Raw genomic sequence first — 24,492 nt, 5'->3', positions numbered from 1 at the left:
AAATAACTTCTGAAAGCATTACTTCCTTATTTTTTGTCAGACACCAAAGTGAAAAAAAGTTTCCTCTCCTTAATGAAGTATTAATTTATATGATGTCCCTTATTCAAATGGCTTTTCAGTACTTCCTGAATAAAACTGCACCACATATTTGTTCTTATATGACTACATCATTGATTGTTACATCCACCTGTTGTCCAAACTGTCTGTACAATGCCTTTACTCCTTCGGTCACGTTGCTTTCCTGCTCTTCCATGAGCCAAGACGCTGTATTCAAATAATACAATATCTTCAAAAAGTATTTACACCCCATGACTTTTTCACATCTTGTTGTGTTGCAGCCTGAATTTAAAATGGATTAAATTTCCTTTTTTTTTTGGTCATCGATCTACACAAAATACCCCATAATGACAAAGTGTATACATATTTATAGAAATTTTTACAAGTTTATTGAAAATGAAAGACAGAAATATCTAGTTTACAAAAGTATTCAACCCCCTGAGTCAATACTTTGTAAAAGTGCCTGTGGCAGCGATTACAGCTTCGAGTCTTCCTGGGTATGTCTGTATCAGCTTTGTACATCTGGATTTAGTGAGTTTCTCCCATTCTTCCTTGTAGATTTGCTCAAGCTGTATCAAGTTGGATGGTGAGTGTCGGTGAACAGCAATCTTCAAGTTTTTCCACAGATTCTCAATGGGATTCAAGCCTGGGCTTTGGCTAGGCCACTCAAGGACGTTTACGTTCTTATTCTGAAGCCTTTCCAGTGTTGCTTTGGCTGTATGCTTGGGGTCATTGTCTTGTTGGAACGTAAATCTTTGCTGCAGTCCAAGGTCTTTTGCACTTTGAAGCAGGTTCTCCGAGTATCCCAGTCCCTGCCGCTGAAAAGCATCCCCATAGCATGATGCTCCCCAACCATGCTTCATGGTAGAGATGGTGTTACATGGGTGATGAGCTGTGCTAAGTTTTCACCAGACGTAGTGTTTTGCATTCAGGCCAAAGAGTTCAATTTTCGTCTCATCAGACAACAGAATATTTCTCCTCATGCTCTCAGTTTTTCACGTGCCTTTTTGCAAACTCCAGGTGTACTCTCATGGGTCTTTTTCTCAGGAGTGGCTTCCGGCTGACTACTGCCCATTGAAGGATAGATTTGTGAAGTGCTGCAGTGACTGTTGTCCTTCCGGAAGGTTCTCCCATCTCAGCCAAGGAACCCTGTAGTCATTACATTCTTGGTCACATCCCTGCCCAGGAAAGAACAACATTCCTTTCCTCTAGTAATTCTCTGCAGACTACTTTAGTTGGACCTGTTTCCAACTATAGTCTATGAGAGTACAACTCTCATATACTATAGTTCTAACTGTAGCATTTTTGCCTGGGTGACCAAGGTCCTTCTTTCTTGGTTGCTCAGTTTGATCAGATGTCCAGCTCTCGGAAGAGTCTGGGTAATTCCATATTCTTTCCATTTCCTATTGATGAAGCTCACTGTGCTCTTGGAAACTTTCAACACTCCAGAAATTGTTTTATACCCTTCCGCAGAACAATGCCTCCTCACAATTCTATCTCGGTGTTCTTTGGACAGTTCCTTGTACTTCAATGTCGAGTTTCTGCTTTGACGTGCACTGTCAATTGTGGGACCTCGTATGGAAAGGTGTGTTTCTTTCTAAATCATGTCCATTCAATTGAATTGGCCACAGGTGGACTCCAATCAAGTTGTAGAGATGTCTCAAGGATGTTCAAAGGAAAGTGGATGCCCCTGAGCTCAATTTGGAGTGTCATAGCAAAGGGGTTGAATCCTTATTCACACAAGACATTTCAACTTTTCATTTTTAATTAATTTGTAAAAATTTCTGAAAAAAAAATTTCTGCTTTGTCATTATAAAGCCGTCTTGTGAGGGACTGTTTCCAACTATATAAAGCTTCTGAAGCATATGGGCTAAGGGCTACTGCAGTTAGCGTATCAGCTGATGCTGCATTTAGTGGGGGACAGCTCTGTGTCTTTCACAGACTGTCAGAAGTTGCATTTAAACTCCTACAACTTCCTTTTTACAATTCATAAACCTTGTTTACTGTGTAATGTAATTTGATGAGGCCAAATGCAGTTTCTCCTTCCCTCCTCTCTCCTCTTTTCCCATTTATTCATTCCCTTGCTTACTGTGTCCAAGAGATTATCGCTGCCCCCACTATCACTTCATACCCTCCATCATCATGCTCTTCCATGAGCCTCAATCTTGTCGAGATCAAAAAATGGATGCCTAAAAAGGGTGGATGCGTGCCAGGCACGTCCTGTTGGTGATGACCTTTGCAGCAAGTGCTGGTGTGGTGCATGGGTTCACAGACGTCAGAAAAGTTAAGAGGTTATACATGTAAAAGGTTACATGGTATTACAGGCCTGGTGTTGGCTTCGTGGTGAAGGTGGTTGGCTTGGGACCTTGGGGTCCTGAGTTTCAGCCGCTATCAACCGTTGAATTAACACCAGGTGGGGTAGACTCAGCCTGTCATCCTTCCGAGGTCAGCAAAATGAGTAAGAGTCTACTGAGATAATAACCATTTTGGGTAATCTGCATTGGAGTGTTGAGCTATCCATGACTGTACTCCTTGCCAATGAAACTGTCTTGGCAGCCTAATGCGCCTTTACAGCATGAAAGGAATGGTATCATTATTACATGGAAGTGCAAAAATCACTGCTGGAGTCCTAGTAAATGCACTTCTTTTTGTTTTTGGAGTTGCCATCTTGCTACGAGTTCATAATTGAATGGATTTCCATCCGAGGTGGCTGATGACGCCAGACTCTGGCTGGACACTTTCCTAGCTGTACTGACAGTTATCCATATCTGATCCATGGTTGTTGATTATATGGCATCAGGTTAGATTCGGTGAAAAAAAACACATCCTAATTCTGTATGCTCTGCAGCCCCATCTCGCATCAAAAGTCCATTTGCAAGGGGTCACAGTGCCATCTCTTTGTACTGGATTACCAGGCTTTCCGTACTTCGGCTGCATTGCTTAGAACCACAGTCCCTCGCAGGCCCAGACAGGGCAGCTGCCATAATATATATAAAAAAATGTTATAAAAGGGATGTGGTGACTGAACCATGTAACCTCACTTCTCCACCACATTAATGCAATTCACTTCACACACAACTGCATTCACCTTTTGCTCGTTTTTGATGCTTTTAAAATTATTTGGAATGAACATGTTAAAATTCTCACGGTTGATACCTTTCTGCAGTATCACTGTTTCTTGACCTGATTTAATGATTCACGAGTGTTGCATCTCTTCCAGAAAGGTCTATGCGAATTGTGCTTCACACAACATACCCATCCAACCATGACATGTTACCACCTGTCATCGCACAGTAGCATTGCTCAAGTAATTGCCGAATAGCCAGGCCACACATCACATCACTTGGGCAGTGTTGCTGTTACTTTTGGTCAGCTTTACATGAATAGCACCAAGGCCAACATATTTTTTTCCCGTGAACTATGTATTCATAACAGCCACTGTTAAAGCGTTGATTTCACTCGTCTCTCTGCTTTCCACAATTCATTTAATAGATAGCTCATAAAGGTGTCGTGTGTTTCAAACATCCATCGTCAACGTGTGCTCACTCCACCCTGATGAAAATTCAGTTTTCAGGGTTTTTACCCCACGCGCTCAAAGCGAAAAGTGGGGTTATATTAAGCAATTGGTTCACTCTTTCTGTCTGTCTACAAATGTCAGTTTATGATCAGGAATTAACTTCTTCATTTCAATTGAATGTCTTATTTTGAACACGAACCTGCAGTTCAGCAGTACTTTGGTTCTGAATTTGGCAAATTATAAAGGAATCTCGTCCCAATCGCGCACGTGCAGAGAAGAGTGATCTGATTTTGTTTTAGTCTGTCTGCCTGTCTGGCAGTCAAACAATATTGAAAATCATTCCAAACAGGAAACTTACTTTTTTTAAGGATGTCATAAAGGACACAAACAACAGGCACAAATAATTAATGTAACATGTTAAACAAGGTGGCATGAAAGACGCTGCATCAATGGCGGTAAAATTCCGAATTTTTTTTTTCAACAACCATTAAAAAATCCTCATTTTATTTCCTCATTGAAAACTGCAGAACACAAATCGCCTTTCTGGCTTCGAAAAACCTATTCAGCAGTACTTGGACAAATAATACGACATTTTACCTCATCACAACCAATCAAATTTTCCACTCGCAGACCATTTCCTTGTCTTTTTTTCTTCTTCTAAAGACTGCATGGGGCAAGGTGTTCTATGAACTCTCTAGTGTTTAGTAACCCTTCGTTTTGAGTTGGTCCCTGTTGCTTTACAAGCCCAGGGTCAGTCCCTCTTCCTTTATAAGCCCAGGGTCAGTCCCCAGGCCTTTACGAGAAAAGGGTCTGTCCCAGGGTCTTTACCAGCAGAGGGTCTGTCCCAGCGTCATTACGAGCAGATGGTCTGTCCCCAGGTCTTTATGAGAAGAGGGTCTGTCCCCAGGCCTTTACGAGCAGAGGGTCTGTCCCCAGGTCTTTATGAGAAGAGGGTCTGTCCCCAGGCCTTTACGAGCAGAGGGTCTGTCCCCAGGTCTTTATGAGCAGAGGGTCTGTCCCCGAGTCTTTATGAGCAGAGGGTCTGTCCCCGGGTCTTTACGAGCAGAGTGTCTATCCCCGGGCCTTTACGAGCAGAGAGTCTGTCCCTGGGGCTTTATGAGCAGAGGGTCTGTCCCTGGGCCTTTATGAGCAGAGGGTCCGTCCCCGAGTCTTTACGAGTAGAGGATCTGTCCCCGGGTCTTTAGGAGCGGAGTGTATGTCCCCGGGCCTTTATGAGCAGAGGGTCTGTCCCCGAGTCTTTACGAGCAGAGGGTCTGTCCCCGGGTCTTTAGAAGCAGAGTGTCTGTCCCTGGGCCTTTATGAGCAGAGGGTCTGTCCCTGAGTCTTTACGAGTAGAGGATCTGTCCCCGGGTCTTTAGGAGCAGAGTGTCTGTCCCCGGGCCTTTATGAGCAGAGGTTCTGACCCTGGGCCTTTATGAGTAGAGGGTCTGCCCCTGAGCCTGTAAAAAAGAGGGTCTGTCCCCGGGCCTTTACGAGCAGAGGGTCTGTCCCCGGGTCTTTACGAGCAGAGGGTCTGTCCCTGGGCCTTTACGAGCAGAGGGTCTGTCCCTGGGCCTTTACGAGCAGAGGGTCTGTCCCCGAGTCTTTACGAGTAGAGGATCTGTCCCCGGGTCTTTAGAAGCTGAGTGTCTGTCCCTGGGCCTTTATGAGCAGAGGGTCTGTCCCTGAGTCTTTACGAGTAGAGGATCTGTCCCCGGGTCTTTAGGAGCAGAGTGTCTGTCCCCGGGCCTTTATGAGCAGAGGTTCTGACCCTGGGCCTTTATGAGTAGAGGGTCTGCCCCTGAGCCTGTAAAAAAGAGGGTCTGTCCCCGGGCCTTTACGAGCAGAGGGTCTGTGCCCGGGTCTTTACGAGCAGAGGGTCTGTCCCTGGGCTTTTAGAGCAGAGGGTCTGTCCCTGGGCTTTTAGAGCAGAGGGTCTGTCCCCGGGCCTTTACGAGCAGAGTGTCTGTCCCCGGGCCTTTACAAGCAGAGTGTCTGTCCCCGGGCCTTTACGAGCAGAGTGTCTGTCCCCGGGCCTTTACGAGCAGAGTGTCTGTCCCCGGGCCTTTACGAGCAGAGTGTCTGTCCCCGGGCCTTTACGAGCAGAGTGTCTGTCCCCGGGCCTTTACGAGCAGAGTGTCTGTCCCCGGGCCTTTACGAGCAGAGTGTCTGTCCCCGGGCCTTTACGAGCAGAGTGTCTGTCCCCGGGCCTTTACGAGCAGAGTGTCTGTCCCCGGGCCTTTACGAGCAGAGTGTCTGTCCCCGGGCCTTTACGAGCAGAGTGTCTGTCCCCGGGCCTTTACGAGCAGAGTGTCTGTCCCCGGGCCTTTACGAGCAGAGTGTCTGTCCCCGGGCCTTTACGAGCAGAGTGTCTGTCCCCGGGCCTTTACGAGCAGAGGGTCTGTCCCCGGGCCTTTACGAGCAGAGGGTCTGTCCCCGGGCCTTTACGAGCAGAGGGTCTGTCCCCGGGCCTTTACGAGCAGAGGGTCTGTCCCCGGGCCTTTACGAGCAGAGGGTCTGTCCCCGGGCCTTTACGAGCAGAGGGTCTGTCCCCGGGCCTTTACGAGCAGAGGGTCTGTCCCCGGGCCTTTACGAGCAGAGGGTCTGTCCCCGGGCCTTTACGAGCAGAGGGTCTGTCCCCGGGCCTTTACGAGCAGAGGGTCTGTCCCCGGGCCTTTACGAGCAGAGGGTCTGTCCCCGGGCCTTTACGAGCAGAGGGTCTGTCCCCGGGCCTTTACGAGCAGAGGGTCTGTCCCCGGGCCTTTACGAGCAGAGGGTCTGTCCCCGGGCCTTTACGAGCAGAGTGTCTGTCCCCGGTCCTTTACGAGCAGAGGGTCTGTCCCCGGGCCTTTACGAGCAGAAGGTCTGTCCCCGGGCCTTTACGAGCAGAAGGTCTGTCCCCGGGCCTTTACGAGCAGAGGGTCTGTCCCCAGGCCTTTACAAGCAGAGGGTCTGTCCCCGGGACTTTACGAGAATAGGGTTTTTCCCCGGGACTTTAAGAACAGAAGGTCTGTTCCTGAGCCTTTACGAGAAGAGGGTCTGTCCCCAGGCCTTTACGAGCAGAGGGTCTGTCCCCAGGTCTTTATGAGAAGAGGGTCTGTCCCCAGGCCTTTACGAGCAGAGGGTCTGTCCCCAGGTCTTTATGAGCAGAGGGTCTGTCCCCGAGTCTTTATGAGCAGAGGGTCTGTCCCCGGGTCTTTACGAGCAGAGTGTCTATCCCCGGGCCTTTACGAGCAGAGAGTCTGTCCCTGGGGCTTTATGAGCAGAGGGTCTGTCCCTGGGCCTTTATGAGCAGAGGGTCCGTCCCCGAGTCTTTACGAGTAGAGGATCTGTCCCCGGGTCTTTAGGAGCGGAGTGTATGTCCCCGGGCCTTTATGAGCAGAGGGTCTGTCCCCGGGTCTTTAGAAGCAGAGTGTCTGTCCCTGGGCCTTTATGAGCAGAGGGTCTGTCCCTGAGTCTTTACGAGTAGAGGATCTGTCCCCGGGTCTTTAGGAGCAGAGTGTCTGTCCCCGGGCCTTTATGAGCAGAGGTTCTGACCCTGGGCCTTTATGAGTAGAGGGTCTGTCCCCGGGTCTTTACGAGCAGAGGGTCTGTCCCTGGGCTTTTAGAGCAGAGGGTCTGTCCCTGGGCCTTTACGAGCAGAGGGTCTGTCCCCGAGTCTTTACGAGTAGAGGATCTGTCCCCGGGTCTTTAGAAGCTGAGTGTCTGTCCCTGGGCCTTTATGAGCAGAGGGTCTGTCCCTGAGTCTTTACGAGTAGAGGATCTGTCCCCGGGTCTTTAGGAGCAGAGTGTCTGTCCCCGGGCCTTTATGAGCAGAGGTTCTGACCCTGGGCCTTTATGAGTAGAGGGTCTGCCCCTGAGCCTGTAAAAAAAGAGGGTCTGTCCCCGGGCCTTTACGAGCAGAGGGTCTGTCCCCGGGTCTTTACGAGCAGAGGGTCTGTCCCTGGGCTTTTAGAGCAGAGGGTCTGTCCCTGGGCTTTTAGAGCAGAGGGTCTGTCCCCGGGCCTTTACGAGCAGAGTGTCTGTCCCCGGGCCTTTACGAGCAGAGTGTCTGTCCCCGGGCCTTTACGAGCAGAGTGTCTGTCCCCGGGCCTTTACGAGCAGAGTGTCTGTCCCCGGGCCTTTACGAGCAGAGTGTCTGTCCCCGGGCCTTTACGAGCAGAGTGTCTGTCCCCGGGCCTTTACGAGCAGAGTGTCTGTCCCCGGGCCTTTACGAGCAGAGTGTCTGTCCCCGGGCCTTTACGAGCAGAGTGTCTGTCCCGGGCCTTTACGAGCAGAGTGTCTGTCCCGGGCCTTTACGAGCAGAGTGTCTGTCCCCGGGCCTTTACGAGCAGAGTGTCTGTCCCCGGGCCTTTACGAGCAGAGGGTCTGTCCCCGGGCCTTTACGAGCAGAGGGTGTGTCCCCGGGCCTTTACGAGCAGAGGGTCTGTCCCCGGGCCTTTACGAGCAGAGGGTCTGTCCCCGGGCCTTTACGAGCAGAGGGTCTGTCCCCGGGCCTTTACGAGCAGAGGGTCTGTCCCCGGGCCTTTACGAGCAGAGGGTCTGTCCCCGGGCCTTTACGAGCAGAGGGTCTGTCCCCGGGCCTTTACGAGCAGAGGGTCTGTCCCCGGGCCTTTACGAGCAGAGGGTCTGTCCCCGGGCCTTTACGAGCAGAGGGTCTGTCCCCGGGCCTTTACGAGCAGAGGGTCTGTCCCCGGGCCTTTACGAGCAGAGTGTCTGTCCCCGGTCCTTTACGAGCAGAGGGTCTGTCCCCGGGCCTTTACGAGCAGAAGGTCTGTCCCCGGGCCTTTACGAGCAGAAGGTCTGTCCCCGGGCCTTTACGAGCAGAGGGTCTGTCCCCGGGACTTTACGAGAATAGGGTTTTTCCCCGGGACTTTAAGAACAGAAGGTCTGTTCCTGAGCCTTTACGAGAAGAGGGTCTGTCCCCAGGCCTTTACGAGCAGAGGGTCTGTCCCCAGGTCTTTATGAGAAGAGGGTCTGTCCCCAGGCCTTTACGAGCAGAGGGTCTGTCCCCAGGTCTTTATGAGCAGAGGGTCTGTCCCCGAGTCTTTATGAGCAGAGGGTCTGTCCCCGGGTCTTTACGAGCAGAGTGTCTATCCCCGGGCCTTTACGAGCAGAGAGTCTGTCCCTGGGGCTTTATGAGCAGAGGGTCTGTCCCTGGGCCTTTATGAGCAGAGGGTCCGTCCCCGAGTCTTTACGAGTAGAGGATCTATCCCCGGGTCTTTAGGAGCGGAGTGTATGTCCCCGGGCCTTTATGAGCAGAGGGTCTGTCCCCGAGTCTTTACGAGCAGAGGGTCTGTCCCCGGGCCTTTATGAGCAGAGGTTCTGACCCTGGGCCTTTATGAGTAGAGGGTCTGCCCCTGAGCCTGTAAAAAAGAGGGTCTGTCCCCGGGCCTTTACGAGCAGAGGGTCTGTCCCCGGGTCTTTACGAGCAGAGGGTCTGTCCCTGGGCTTTTAGAGCAGAGGGTCTGTCCCTGGGCCTTTACGAGCAGAGGGTCTGTCCCCGAGTCTTTACGAGTAGAGGATCTGTCCCCGGGTCTTTAGAAGCTGAGTGTCTGTCCCTGGGCCTTTATGAGCAGAGGGTCTGTCCCTGAGTCTTTACGAGTAGAGGATCTGTCCCCGGGTCTTTAGGAGCAGAGTGTCTGTCCCCGGGCCTTTATGAGCAGAGGTTCTGACCCTGGGCCTTTATGAGTAGAGGGTCTGCCCCTGAGCCTGTAAAAAAGAGGGTCTGTCCCCGGGCCTTTATGAGCAGAGGGTCTGTCCCCGGGTCTTTACGAGCAGAGGGTCTGTCCCTGGGCTTTTAGAGGAGAGGGTCTGTCCCTGGGCTTTTAGAGCAGAGGGTCTGTCCCCGGGCCTTTACGAGCAGAGTGTCTGTCCCCGGGCCTTTACGAGCAGAGTGTCTGTCCCCGGGCCTTTACGAGCAGAGTGTCTGTCCCCGGGCCTTTACGAGCAAAGTGTCTGTCCCCGGGCCTTTACGAGCAGAGTGTCTGTCCCCGGGCCTTTACGAGCAGAGTGTCTGTCCCCGGGCCTTTACGAGCAGAGTGTCTGTCCCCGGGCCTTTACGAGCAGAGTGTCTGTCCCTGGGCTTTTAGAGCAGAGTGTCTGTCCCCGGGCCTTTACGAGCAGAGTGTCTGTCCCCGGGCCTTTACGAGCAGAGGGTCTGTCCCCGGGTCTTTAGGAGCAGAGTGTCTGTCCCCGGGCCTTTATGAGCAGAGGTTCTGACCCTGGGCCTTTATGAGTAGAGGGTCTGCCCCTGAGCCTGTAAAAAAGAGGGTCTGTCCCCGGGCCTTTACGAGCAGAGGGTCTGTCCCCGGGTCTTTACGAGCAGAGGGTCTGTCCCTGGGCTTTTAGAGCAGAGGGTCTGTCCCTGGGCTTTTAGAGCAGAGGGTCTGTCCCCGGGCCTTTACGAGCAGAGTGTCTGTCCCCGGGCCTTTACGAGCAGAGTGTCTGTCCCCGGGCCTTTACGAGCAGAGTGTCTGTCCCCGGGCCTTTACGAGCAGAGTGTCTGTCCCCGGGCCTTTACCAGCAGAGTGTCTGTCCCCGGGCCTTTACCAGCAGAGTGTCTGTCCCCGGGCCTTTACGAGCAGAGTGTCTGTCCCCGGGCCTTTACGAGCAGAGTGTCTGTCCCCGGGCCTTTACGAGCAGAGTGTCTGTCCCCGGGCCTTTACGAGCAGAGTGTCTGTCCCCGGGCCTTTACGAGCAGAGTGTCTGTCCCCGGGCCTTTACGAGCAGAGTGTCTGTCCCCGGGCCTTTACGAGCAGAGTGTCTGTCCCCGGGCCTTTACGAGCAGAGGGTCTGTCCCCGGGCCTTTACGAGCAGAGGGTCTGTCCCCGGGCCTTTACGAGCAGAGGGTCTGTCCCCGGGCCTTTACGAGCAGAGGGTCTGTCCCCGGGCCTTTACGAGCAGAGGGTCTGTCCCCGGGCCTTTACGAGCAGAGGGTCTGTCCCCGGGCCTTTACGAGCAGAGGGTCTGTCCCCGGGCCTTTACGAGCAGAGGGTCTGTCCCCGGGCCTTTACGAGCAGAGGGTCTGTCCCCGGGCCTTTACGAGCAGAGGGTCTGTCCCCGGGCCTTTACGAGCAGAGGGTCTGTCCCCGGGCCTTTACGAGCAGAGTGTCTGTCCCCGGTCCTTTACGAGCAGAGGGTCTGTCCCCGGGCCTTTACGAGCAGAAGGTCTGTCCCCGGGCCTTTACGAGCAGAAGGTCTGTCCCCGGGCCTTTACGAGCAGAGGGTCTGTCCCCGGGACTTTACGAGAATAGGGTTTTTCCCCGGGACTTTAAGAACAGAAGGTCTGTTCCTGAGCCTTTACGAGAAGAGGGTCTGTCCCCAGGCCTTTACGAGCAGAGGGTCTGTCCCCAGGTCTTTATGAGAAGAGGGTCTGTCCCCAGGCCTTTACGAGCAGAGGGTCTGTCCCCAGGTCTTTATGAGCAGAGGGTCTGTCCCCGAGTCTTTATGAGCAGAGGGTCTGTCCCCGGGTCTTTACGAGCAGAGTGTCTATCCCCGGGCCTTTACGAGCAGAGAGTCTGTCCCTGGGGCTTTATGAGCAGAGGGTCTGTCCCTGGGCCTTTATGAGCAGAGGGTCCGTCCCCGAGTCTTTACGAGTAGAGGATCTGTCCCCGGGTCTTTAGGAGCGGAGTGTATGTCCCCGGGCCTTTATGAGCAGAGGGTCTGTCCCCGAGTCTTTACGAGCAGAGGGTCTGTCCCCGGGTCTTTAGAAGCAGAGTGTCTGTCCCTGGGCCTTTATGAGCAGAGGGTCTGTCCCTGAGTCTTTACGAGTAGAGGATCTGTCCCCGGGTCTTTAGGAGCAGAGTGTCTGTCCCCGGGCCTTTATGAGCAGAGGTTCTGACCCTGGGCCTTTATGAGTAGAGGGTCTGCCCCTGAGCCTGTAAAAAAGAGGGTCTGTCCCCGGGCCTTTACGAGCAGAGGGTCTGTCCCCGGGTCTTTACGAGCAGAGGGTCTGTCCCTGGGCTTTTAGAGCAGAGGGTCTGTCCCTGGGCCTTTACGAGCAGAGGGTCTGTCCCCGAGTCTTTACGAGTAGAGGATCTGTCCCCGGGTCTTTAGAAGCTGAGTGTCTGTCCCCGGGCCTTTACGAGCAGAGGGTCTGTCCCCGGGCCTTTACGAGCAGAGGATCTGTCCCCGGGTCTTTACGAGCAGAGGGTCTGTCCCTGGGCTTTTAGAGCAGAGGGTCTGTCCCTGGGCCTTTATGAGCAGAGGGTCTGTCCCTGAGTCTTTACGAGTAGAGGATCTGTCCCCGGGTCTTTAGGAGCAGAGTGTCTGTCCCCGGGCCTTTATGAGCAGAGGTTCTGACCCTGGGCCTTTATGAGTAGAGGGTCTGCCCCTGAGCCTGTAAAAAAGAGGGTCTGTCCCCGGGTCTTTACGAGCAGAGGGTCTGTCCCTGGGCTTTTAGAGGAGAGGGTCTGTCCCTGGGCTTTTAGAGCAGAGGGTCTGTCCCCGGGCCTTTACGAGCAGAGTGTCTGTCCCCGGGCCTTTACGAGCAGAGTGTCTGTTCCCGGGCCTTTACGAGCAGAGTGTCTGTCCCCGGGCCTTTACGAGCAGAGTGTCTGTCCCCGGGCCTTTACGAGCAGAGTGTCTGTCCCCGGGCCTTTACGAGCAGAGTGTCTGTCCCCGGGCCTTTACGAGCAGAGTGTCTGTCCCCGGGCCTTTACGAGCAGAGTGTCTGTCCCCGGGCCTTTACGAGCAGAGTGTCTGTCCCCGGGCCTTTACGAGCAGAGTGTCTGTCCCCGGGCCTTTACGAGCAGAGTGTCTGTCCCTGGGCCTTTACGAGCAGAGGGTCTGTCCCCGGGCCTTTACGAGCAGAGGGTCTGTCCCCGGGCCTTTACGAGCAGAGGGTCTGTCCCCGGGCCTTTACGAGCAGAGGGTCTGTCCCCGGGCCTTTACGAGCAGAGGGTCTGTCCCCGGGCCTTTACGAGCAGAGGGTCTGTCCCCGGGCCTTTACGAGCAGAGGGTCTGTCCCCGGGCCTTTACAAGCAGAGGGTCTGTCCCCGGGCCTTTACGAGCAGAGTGTCTGTCCCCGGTCCTTTACGAGCAGAGGGTCTGTCCCCGGGCCTTTACGAGCAGAAGGTCTGTCCCCGGGCCTTTACGAGCAGAAGGTCTGTCCCCGGGCCTTTACGAGCAGAGGGTCTGTCCCCAGGCCTTTACAAGCAGAGGGTCTGTCCCCGGGACTTTACGAGAATAGGGTTTTTCCCCGGGACTTTAAGAACAGAAGGTCTGTTCCTGAGCCTTTACGAGCAGAGGGTCTGTCCCTGGGCCTTTACGAGCATAGGGTCTGTCTCTGGGGCTTTACGAGCAGATAATCTGTCCCTGGGTCTTTACGAGCAGAGGGTCTATCCCTGAGCCTTCTCAAATGCTTTATGAACTGAATGTATTTGTTGAAGCAGGAATATTCTGTTGTTTAAAGTGTTGACATATCCTTTAATTACAAATCAGCTTCACTGTCACAGTAGTAATTTTTCAGTCACATGTCGATCTATTAAATAAAATTTGTCTGTCTGTCTGTTCACTGTTTTTGCAAAACCACTGGGCCGACAACCACCATATTTAGCACACAAACCAAGGAAGAGGTGGAAGGAGGGAAGGCAAGGAGTGTGTGGGAGAGGGGGTGTAGGAGGGCAAGGGGTGGGTCGGTGGGAGGGAGGAGGCAGGGGAGGAGTGAAATGATGGAGGTGTAGGGGGGGTTGGACAAGAGAGGGAAAGGGGTGATGTGGGAGTCCCGAGGTAGGGGAAGGGTTGGTAGGAGGGAACTGGCATTACCCGAGTTCCTTTGCTCGTTGAAGAATAAAAAGAGGTATTTTGTTATTATTCTATGTTCACACATCATTTACACTTTGGATGGATGGACCACAAGCAGCCAGTTTATTATGTAAAAGCAAATATCACACATCACTTCACTGATGGGAATAATATGAGAGGTTGGGAGAAAAAGGGAGGAAGAGGGAGATCATTGGAGGAGAGAGAGAAGGTGGGGGGGGGGAGGAGTGAGGAGGTGGAGGGGAAAAGAAAGAGAATGGAAGGGGAGTGAGGAGGGGTGGGGAATGGAAGGCAGCCTGAGGTGAGGGGAAGGAAAGGCAGCTTTGATTATGATTCATAGTGTCTCATCAAAATGATTTTGCACAGAATAACAGTGAAGATGGAAACAAAATAATGTCTGAAATACATTTACTACCGGTCATACAATAAATACCATCCAGAGATAAACACCGCCCGGACACATCTGGAGATGAACACCGCCCAGACATGTCTGGAGATGAACCCTGCCCGGACATGACTGGAGATGAACACTGCCTGGACACATCAGGAGGTAAAAACCACCCGGAAACATCAGGAGATAAAAACCGCCCAGATACGTCTGGAGATAAACACCGCCCGGACACGTCTGGGGATAAATACCTCCTGGACACGTCTGGAGATTAGCAACACCTGGACACATCTGGAGATAAACACCGCAGGGAGATAAATACTGGCTGGACACGTCTGGGGATAACCACCTCCTGGACCCGTCTGGAGATAAACACCACTTGGACACATCCAGAGACAAACACCGCTGGGAGATAAACACTGCCTGGACACATCTGGAGATAAACACCACCCGGACACGTCTAGAGATAAACACCACCCGGACACGTCTGGAGATAAACACCACCCGGACACATCTGGAGATAAACACCACCCGGACACGTCTGGAGATAAACACCACCCGGACACGTCTGGAGATAAACACTGCTGGGGGTATAAACACCGCCTGGACACGTCTGGAAATAAACGCCGCCTGGACATGTCTGGAAATAAACACTGCCTGGACATGCCCAGAGATAAACACCGTCTGGACACGCCCGGAGATAAACACGGCCTGGACACATCCGGAGATAAACACCGCCTAGATACGTCTGGAGATAAACACCTCCTGGACACGTCTGGAAATAAACGCCACCTGGACACGTCTGGAAATAAACGCCACCTGGACACGTCTGGAAATAAACACCGCCTGGACACGCACGGAGAGAAACACCGCCTGGACACGTCTGGAGATAAACACAGCCTGGACACATCCGGAGATAAACACCGCCTAGATATGTCTGGAGATAAACATCTGGATACGTCTGGAAATAAACGCCACCTGGACACGTCTGGAAATAAACACCGCCTGGACACGCACGGAGAGAAACACCTCCTGGATACATCTGGAGATAAACACTTCCTGGATACGTCTGGGGATAAACACCTCCTGGACACATCTGGAAATAAATGCCACCTTGACATGTCTGGAGATAAACAAAGCCTGGACAGGTTCAGAGATGAAACACCGCTGGGAGATAAACACCCCCTGGACACGTCTGGGGATAAGCACTGCCTAGACGCATCTGGAAATAAATGCCGCATGGACATGTCTGGAGATAAACAAAGCATGGACACATCCAGAGACGAAACACCACGAGGCGATAAACACCACCAAGACATGTCTGGAGATAAATACCGCTGGGAGATAAATACTTCCTGGACACGTCTGGAAATAAATGCCACCTTGACATGTCTGGAGATAAACAAAGCCTGGACAGGTTCAGAGATGAAACACCGCTGGGAGATAAACACCCCCTGGACACGTCTGGGGATAAGCACTGCCTAGACGCATCTGGAAATAAATGCCGCATGGACATGTCTGGAGATAAACAAAGCATGGACACATCCAGAGACGAAACACCACTGGGCGATAAACACTGCCTGGACACGTCTGGAGATAAACACCGCCTGGACATGCCCGGAGATAAACACTGTCTGGACATGTCCGGAGATAACCACTGCCTGTACACATCCAGAGATAACCACCGCCTGGACACATCCGGAGATAACCACCGCCTGGATACATCCGGAGATAACTACTGCCTGGGCATGTCTGGAGATAACCACTGCCTGGACACCTCCGGAGATAAACACCACCTCGATACGTCTGGAGAAAAACACCTCCTGGACACGTCTGGAGATAAACTCCTCCTGGACACGTCTAGAGATAAACACCACTGGGAGATAAACACCGCCTGGACACATCTGGGGATAAACACCTCCTAGGCATGTCTGGAAATAAACAACGCCTGGACACATCCTGAATAAATGCCACCGAGACATGTCTGGAGATATACATTGCCTCCACACATCCGGAGACAAACACCAACTGGACACATCCAGAGACAAACACCACCCATAGAAAAATACTGCCTGGACACATCCGGGGACAAACACCGTCAAGACATCATCTGAGGACAAACACCGTCTAGATATCGTCCGGAGACATACAATGCCTATAGAAAGTCGACACCCCCTTTCAAAATTTCCACCTTTTGTTGCCTTGTAGCCTGGAATTAAATTTCATGAAATCAGACTTTTTCCACCTTTATTTACACATCGTAATCCACAACTTCCAAGTGAAAATCAAATTTTACAAATTTCAGAAAATTAATGAAAAATACATAATGAGAATATCTTGGTTGCATAAGTGTCCACCACCCTTATAATAGCAATTGTAAATTAGGTCAGGTATAACAAATCACCTTCAAAATCATGCACCAAGTGAATTGGCTTCCACCTGTGTTAAATTGTAGTGATTCTGATTATTTCAGAACAAAATCAGCTGTTCCTGTAGGCTTCTTCTGCTGGGTAGTACATTTCATAAGAAAGACTCAATCTTGACTATCCCTTGGAACACAGTCTGAAAAATCATTAAGAAGTTAAAGGCATATGGCACCACCAAGACCCTGCCTAGCTCAGGCTGACACTCCAAATTGGATGACCAAGATCAGAGAGGCCACCAAGAGGCCAATTGTAACTTTGAAAGAGCTACATGCCTTTATGGCAAAGACTGGTCACTGTGTGTGTCACAACATTATCCCAAACATTACACAAGTCTGGCCTGTATGGTAGGGTGGCGAGAAGGAAGCCATTACTCAAAAAGCCCACCTTGAGTCCCATTTGAGTTATGCAAAAAAACACTCCGGAGATTCTGAAGCCATGTGGCAAAAAGTTTTGTGGTCTGACGAAACCAAGATGGAACATTTTCACCTAAATGCAAAAGTTACATTTGGTGGAAACCCAACACAGCACATCACCCAAAGAACACCATCCCTACTGTGAAGCATGGTGCTGGCAGCATCATGTTATGGCGATGTTTCCCTTCAGCAGGAACTGGGGTACTTGTTAGGTTAGAAGAGAAAATGAAAAGAGCAATATCCAGGAAAATCCGAGAGGAAAGCATGCTGCCCTCTGTTAAAAAAAAAAAAAAAAAGAAAGCTGAAATTGGTATGGAAGTTCACCTTTCAGTATGACGACTATCCGAAGCACAAAGGCAATGCTACAATGGAATGGCTGAGAAACAAAAAGGTAAATGTCCTTGAGTGGCCCATTCAGAGCCCCGACCTAAATGCATTGAAAAATCTGTGGCTTGACTTGAATATTGCTGTCCATCAATGCTCCCCATGCAACTTGACTGAGCTTTAACAGTTTTGTTCAGAAGAATAGACAAATATTGCCAAATCAAGGTGTGCAAAGTTGGTGGAGACCTATCCCAACAGACTCACAGCTGTAATTGCTGTCAAAGATGCTTCCACCAAGTATTAACTCAGAGGGGTGGACACTTATCCAACCAAGTTATTCCAGTTTTATATTTTGAATTAATTTTCTGAAATTTGTGGAATTTATTTTTCATTTGGAAGTTGTGGTTTACAATGTGTAAATAAAGGCTGAAAAAGTCTGATTTAATGCAATTTTCTTCCAGGCTTTATGGCAACAAAAGGTGAAAATGTTGAAGGTGGATGTAGTCTTTCTATAAGCACTGTACACCTTCTGGACACGTCCGGACATTACCACTGTCTAGATATGTCTGGAGATAACCACCGTCCAGAGTATCAAATAATATGCGAAAACAACTCTTCGGATGTTTATAAGCACTAGTACGTGTCTGTAAAAAAAAAAAAAAAAAAAAATAATAATAATAAATAAATAAACCACACAGGCCGTTTCTTCGCTCTCGCGTGCCCGTACGTGCGTGACCCGGAAGTTCGATATTATTCGCAGTTCCGATTATTTGCAATTTATTTTTAATACCCAATTATTCAATTAGCGTCAACGTATTTTACCTTTTCGCAATGTCGTGGCAAGGAAAAACAAAAAGAGAAGAGAGAGAGAAAAAAATTACTTCCTGGTTCGTAGCATACCAGCACTCTGATGTTCCCGAAATTTATACACCATCTAATATGAAAACGATAAAAAACGATATTAGAATACACGAAGTCATCACTCTCCGGAAGCCCGTACGTTGTAACCTGTAATGGGGAACGCGGCTGAGCTTCCCTTCCCCATCGGCAACACCCACGCAACAACGTGTCTTGCCATTGGTTTGGTAAATAAATGGCCATAACTTGGGAAGCACTTGTCCGATTAATATCAAACCTTGAAAAGGCACATACTCAGGTTCCCAGCAATATACCTGGCAAGTTTCAATTAGATCGGACCAGAGGTTGTCGATAAACAGCGGTCACACACACACACACACACACACACACACACACACACACACACACACACACACACACACACACACACACACACACACACACACACACACAGACACACACACACAGACACACACAGACACACACACAGAGATTGCTGGAGTTATCGATAGATAACAGCTAAAATGTGATTACCTCGAAAATCTCTTCACCTGAACCGAATTAGAAAATTTAAAATGCGGGATTGACTTTACCACAGTTCCAACTGCTAAAAAAGTGTTCATTGGTCCAATTCAGACATTCATTTATACTCTGGATGGCTCCGGATGGTGTTTATTTAATATGACCGCCGATCTTGGCAAGCGATTCGTGATCGGTTATAACAAACATCACCCAGAAACGACCAGAGTGACATACAATGTCCGAAATGGGCAGGTAAACATGTTTGTTTTGTTATTTGCAGTCGGAACTGCTGCTGAGGTCAATTAAGAAGTTTAACTTTTGAAATTCGGCTCAGGTGAAGAGAGTTTTTGAGGTTACGGCATGTGCAGAATTGAAATAAAGCCATGAACGCTGGTGTCTCTGGGCGTTTATAAGCATTGCAATGTATCCAGTGATATGTGGGTATGATGAAAAAGCATTTCCATGATGGAAAATGATGGAAAAAAAAAATTCCACATGAAGAAAGTGGAAAAAAATTATCATGAAGAAACCATAGCAGCCTGTTCCAAGTTGAGACATTGTTGAGCAGGCCAAAAAAACATGGCAAATTAAGACCCCAGCAAGGGACAGCGAGGTGACTCAGGATACTGCCATGATAAAGAATAATTAAATAAGGCCATTAATTACGTTCAAAAGGGGCGTTTACATTTACCCAAACACCCAATTTTCCTTCATTTACTCCCTTTGAGTTCCCTGAGTATGCATACAAAGGTTGGGGTGCGAAGTTTCATGCTTTTGGAGTTATGGAGGAGATACACACTGACATTTATTATTATAGATCTCTTCTTCTTCTTTCGGCTAACTCCCGTTAGGGGTCGCCACAGCGGATCAACCGTATCCATTTCGCTCTATGCTCCACATCTTCCATTGACACTCCAACCACCCGCATGTCCGCCCTCACCGTAACCATGAACCTCTTCTTTAGCCTTCCTCTTCTCCTCCTGCCTGGCGGCTCCATCTTCAACATCCTTCTCCCGATATACTCCGCTTCCCTCCTGTGCACATGTCCAAACCATCTCAATCTCGCCTCTCTCACTTTGTCTCCAAACTGTCCTACCTGCGCTGTCCCTCAAATATACTCATTTCTTATCCTATCCATCCTCGTCACTCCCAACGAGAATCGCAGCATCTTTAACTCTGCCACCTCCAGCTCCGCTTCCTGTCTTTTTGTTAGCGCCACCGCCTCCAAACCATACAACATAGCTGGTCTCACTACAGTCTTATATACTTTCCCCTTCACTCTTGCAGCTACCCTTCTGTCACAAATCACTCCTGCAACTCTTCTCCAACCACTCCATCCTGCCTGCACTCTCTTTTTCACTTCTCTCCCACACTCTCCGTTACTTTGGACAGTTGATCCCAAGTATTTAAACCAATCCACCTTCCCTTCCTCAACTCCTTGCAACTGCACCATACCACCACCCTCCTTCTCATTTATGCACATGTACTCCGTCTTACTCCGACTGACTATCATTCCCCTTCTCTCCAGTGCGTACCTCCACCTCTCAAGGCTCGCCTCAGCCTGCTCCCTACTCTCTCTACAGATCATGATGTCATCGGCGAACATCATAGTCCATGGAGACTCCAGTCTGATCTCGTCCGTCAACCTGTCCATCACCATTGCAAACAGGAAAGGGCTCAGAGTCGATCCTTGGTGCAATCCCACTTTTACCTTAAACCGGTCCGTCATTCCTTCCGCACACCTCACTGCTGTCACACTGTCCTCATACATATCCTGCACGATCCTCACATACTTCTCCACCACTCCTGACTTCCTCATACAATGCCACAACTCCTCTCTTGGCACCCTATCATAAGCTTTCTCTAAATCCACAAACACACAATGTAACTCCTTCTGGCCTTCCCTATACTTCTCCATCAACATTCTCAAAGCAAACATCGAATCAGTGGTGCTCTTTCCTGGCATAAACCCACATTGCTGCTCACAGATCATCACCTCTCCTCTCAACCGAGCTTCCACTACTCTTTCCCACAACTTCATGGTGTGGCTTAACAACTTTATCCCTCTGTAATTTCCACAGCTCTGCACATCACCCTTATTCTTGAAAATCGGAACCAGCACACTTAATCTCCACTCCTCCGGCATCCTCTCACTTTCCAAGATTTTATTAAACAATCTAGTTAACAACCCCATTGCCATCTCTCCCAAGCACTTCCATGCCTCCACTGGTATACCATCTGGGCCAACCACCTTTCCACTCTTCATCCTCTTCATAGCAGTCCTCACTTCATCCTTACTGATCCAGCCCACTTCCAGATTCACTATCTCCACCTCTTCCAACCTTCTCTCTCTCTCATTTTCTTCATTCATCAGCTCCTCAAAGTACTCCATCCACCATCTCAACACACTCTCCTCGCTCGTCAGCACATTCCCATTTGCGTCCTTTATCACCCGAACCTGCAGCACATCCTTCCCAGCTCAGTCCCTCTGTCTTGCCAATCGGTATAAATCCTTTTCCCCTTCTTTTGTATCCAACTTCTCATACAGCTCGTCATATGCCTTTTCCTTGGCCTTTGCCAACTCTCTTTTTGCCTTTCGCCGCCACTCCTTGCACTCCTCCCTACTCTCTTCATCTCTCTGACTATCCCACTTCCTTTTCGTCAACCCCTTCTTCCTTATACTTTCCTGTACTTCCTCGTTCCACCACCAAGTCTCCTTATCTTCCTTCCTCTGTCCAGATGTCACACCAAGTACCTTCCTCGCTATCTCCCTCACCACTTCTGCTGTCGTTGCCCAATCATCCCACCCATCTTTACCACCATCCAACGCCTGTCTCACCTCCTCCCTAAATTTCACATAACAGTCTTCCTCCTTCAGCTTCCACCATCTGGTCCTTGGTTCAGCCCTCACTCTCTTCCTCAACCTCACCTCCAAAGTCATCCTACAGACCACCAATCGATGCTGTCGAGCTACACTCTCCCCTGCCACCACCTTACAGTCACTAATCTTTCAGGTTGCATCTCCTACTTAAGATGTAATCCACCTGTGTGCACTTTCCTCCACTCTTGTATGTCACCCTGTGTTCCTCCTTCTTCTTGAAATACGTGTTTACCACTGCCATTTCCATTCTTTTTGCAAACTCTACCACCATTTGCCCTTCCACATTTCTCTTGTTGAGACCGTATCTACCCATCACCTCCTCATCCTCTTTATTCCCTTCCCCAACATGCCCATTGAAATCTGCTCCAATCACCACTCTTTCATCCTTGGATACACTCTCCACCACTTCATCTAACTCACTCCAGAAATCTTCTTTATACTCCATCTCACACCCCATATGTGGGGCATATGCACTGATGACATTCATCATCACCCCTTCAATTTCCAACTTCACACTCATCACTCGATCAGACACTCTCCTCACCTCCAATACCCTCGACATGATCTTCCTTCAGGATTACCCCGACACCATTTCTCCTCCCATCCACACCATGGTAGAACAGTTTAAAACCACCTCCAATGCTCCGAGCCTTACTCCCCATCCACTTGGTCTCTTGTACACACAGTATGTCCACCTTTCTTCTCTCCATCATATCAGCCAACTCTCGCCCTTTGCCAGTCATCGTCCCAACGTTCCAACTCTCACCTGTACACTTCTACCCTTACCCCTCTCCCACTGCCTCCGGACTCGCCTTCCCCGTCTCCTTCTCCCACTTCGCCCAGCAGTAGCACAATTTCCACCGGTACCCTGCTGACCACCGGTACCGGTGGCGGTCGTTGGTAACCCGGGCCTCGACCAATCCGGTATGGAAATTCGTTTTGTTGTCCGCATAATGATTTGGCATAGGTTTTTACGCCGGATGCCCTTCCTGACGCAACCCTGGTCGCCTCTTACGACACACAGGAATATGGTACACCTATTCTAACCGGGGCATACACCGGGCCCAGTACAACTGGTACTCATTTAAAATTTATTATTATAGATAGACTAGCAAATAACACCCATCGCTTTGCGGATGGGAATACTGAGAGAGAGTGGGACAGAGACAGATGGGGGAGGAGTGGAATGGAGAGGTGGGAGAGGAAGAGAGAGGAGGGAGGGGTGGGGGAGTGAGGGAGAGGTGGGGGAGTGAGGAGGTTGGAGGAAAGACTGAGGAGATAGTCGAAGGAAGGAGTGGGGGGGGGGAGGAGGGAGAGGAGAGAGAGAGGGAGGGGTGATGAAGGGGGTAGCTAGGAGAGAACGAGGAAGGGGGGGGTGATTGAGCAACGCCTCACCGCACGTCGCTGTACACTCTGGAAGGTAGTGGGTGTTGGGAGGGTTGGGAGCGAAGAGGTTGAGGAAGGAGGGGAAGTGCTGAGGGGAAGGGGGGTGTTTTGGATTTGCGTTTGGTGGTACAGTTGAAGGGAAAGTGGGGTTTGACTTGCATTTGGGAGGGGGACTTGAGGGGAAGTGGGAGCAGGATGGTCCCATTTGCTGGAATTAGTACAGGATTGAATGAAAAGGGGTACATGAAAACGGCACATTCAAACAGGATAGCAAAACCACCCATCACTTTCAAACAGCACGTACCGTTTTAAAAGAGATTATAACATGAGCTTCCCTTGAGGTGTGTGAGTAAAACTGTGGCGGGCACCCTATTTACCCATTCTGGAACTGAATCTCTCTGAGGAAGTCACACACCACCCAGAGTGCCAAATAATTTGTGAACTGGACAAATGAACACCTCTCCAGCAGCCAAACACACTGCCAAGCCCAACCCTGGAGTCCAAACCCCTGAAACCAGGCTCAGGCCAAGAGACCATCGGACCCACCGCACCCCAGCTCCAATGTTTGTTAATGCCCAGAGATGCCAGTGTTTGGTGCCTTTATTTAATTCCAGCACACGTTTTACAACAAAAATGTGATAAGCCCCAGAATCTCTCTCCGATCATAATCCCAAAATTCAAAATGCAGAATCAAATCCAGCAGCAGCCACGACTGCCAAAAAAGTGCCCATGCTCCCATACCCACACACTCCCCGACACTCCAGGTTCAAAACACAGCATAACCATATCTAAACCACAACAAAACCACCTGTGTGAACCTATCCCAACCACCCATTATCACTTCATGAAAGTTGGAATAGGGGTGAGAGAGAGAGAAAAGGGAGGGGGTGGGAGGAAGGAAGACAAACTAAGAGATGGACGGAAGGCATGGATGGATGAATGAAGTGGATTCACAGTAGGTTCCACAGTTGTTTCTCCAATCTCAGAGTGAACATGAGGTGTAAGGAATGAATGATGAATGAATGAGCTCCCACCTGCTGTTCCTTCATCTGACAATTACATTTCCTGCAAGGAGCTTGGGTTTTGGAAACAACTTTCCTCCTAATAATCTCGAAAGTACTCCACCAGGGGGAGCGTCTCCACGTAGTGTTAAGCATGAATACTCCCGAGGTAAAGGTTACATTTTAAACTTTTGTCAGATTTAACTAAGACAACTGAACACACGTTTACATATTGTTATGGCTGTGGAAATTCGCAGAACACCATAAAGGTCCTTAGTTCAGTTAGATCGATAAGTCTGTGTTCAGTTAGATTTCCCCACCGTTGTTTAATGGGAATTATCCGTGTACACAGGACTGTGATCCTTTGAGATAGTGTTTTTCTTTTCCTATCGTTATTTTGGACCAAGCACATCTCATCCACCATTACAACAACCAACATCGCTCCCAAATAACCACAACGCCAACCACGCCACCATCACCACAACCACGATTGCTTCCACCACCAATCACAACCAAATCACCACCACCAACGTCGCTCTCGACCACCGCTTCGCGGAGGCCTCCACCGCCACCACCAACATCGCTCCCACACAGCAACAATTACGCCAACCACCTAACCACCTTCCCCGCTTCGCCAAGTGTCGATCCCCTTCTCCACAAACCACATCACAACCCTCTCTGCTCATGTAAACCATCTCTACGAAGCGAAGGAAACCAGAGGAGTTCCGGTGGTGCGCGGATTTTCCCGCCTGATTCTCCCGCCTGGTTATTCCCGCCTGTTTTCCCCACACTTTGGTGTGGGGGAAGGGCGATGCAGGTCAAAGGTCATATGAAGGAGGGGCCTCATTTTGGGGGAATGAATCTCCCTAGACCTGTGCCAAGAATGATTCTCTCGGCCCCCGCAAGGCGCGCTGGGAGGGGGGCAAGAGGGCACGCCCCTTTTCTGGAAGCTTC

General features: G+C 50.3%; 1 protein-coding gene across 5 annotated transcripts in view; it reads left to right on the top strand.

Moving 5' to 3' along the window:
- LOC147026907 (glypican-6-like) overlaps positions 1-24,492 on the top strand; it is a 475,934-nt gene that overhangs the window by 406,315 nt on the left and 45,127 nt on the right. The gene's annotated exons all lie outside the window — the stretch shown is intronic.

Source organism: Eptatretus burgeri, chromosome 5 (assembly GCF_056783735.1).
Source record: "Eptatretus burgeri isolate ZD-2024b chromosome 5, Ebu_testis_v1, whole genome shotgun sequence".
Taxonomy (NCBI): Eukaryota; Metazoa; Chordata; class Myxini; order Myxiniformes; family Myxinidae; genus Eptatretus; species Eptatretus burgeri.
The sequence above is the reverse complement of the archived record's forward strand: the minus strand, read 5'-3'. Positions and strand labels throughout refer to the sequence as shown.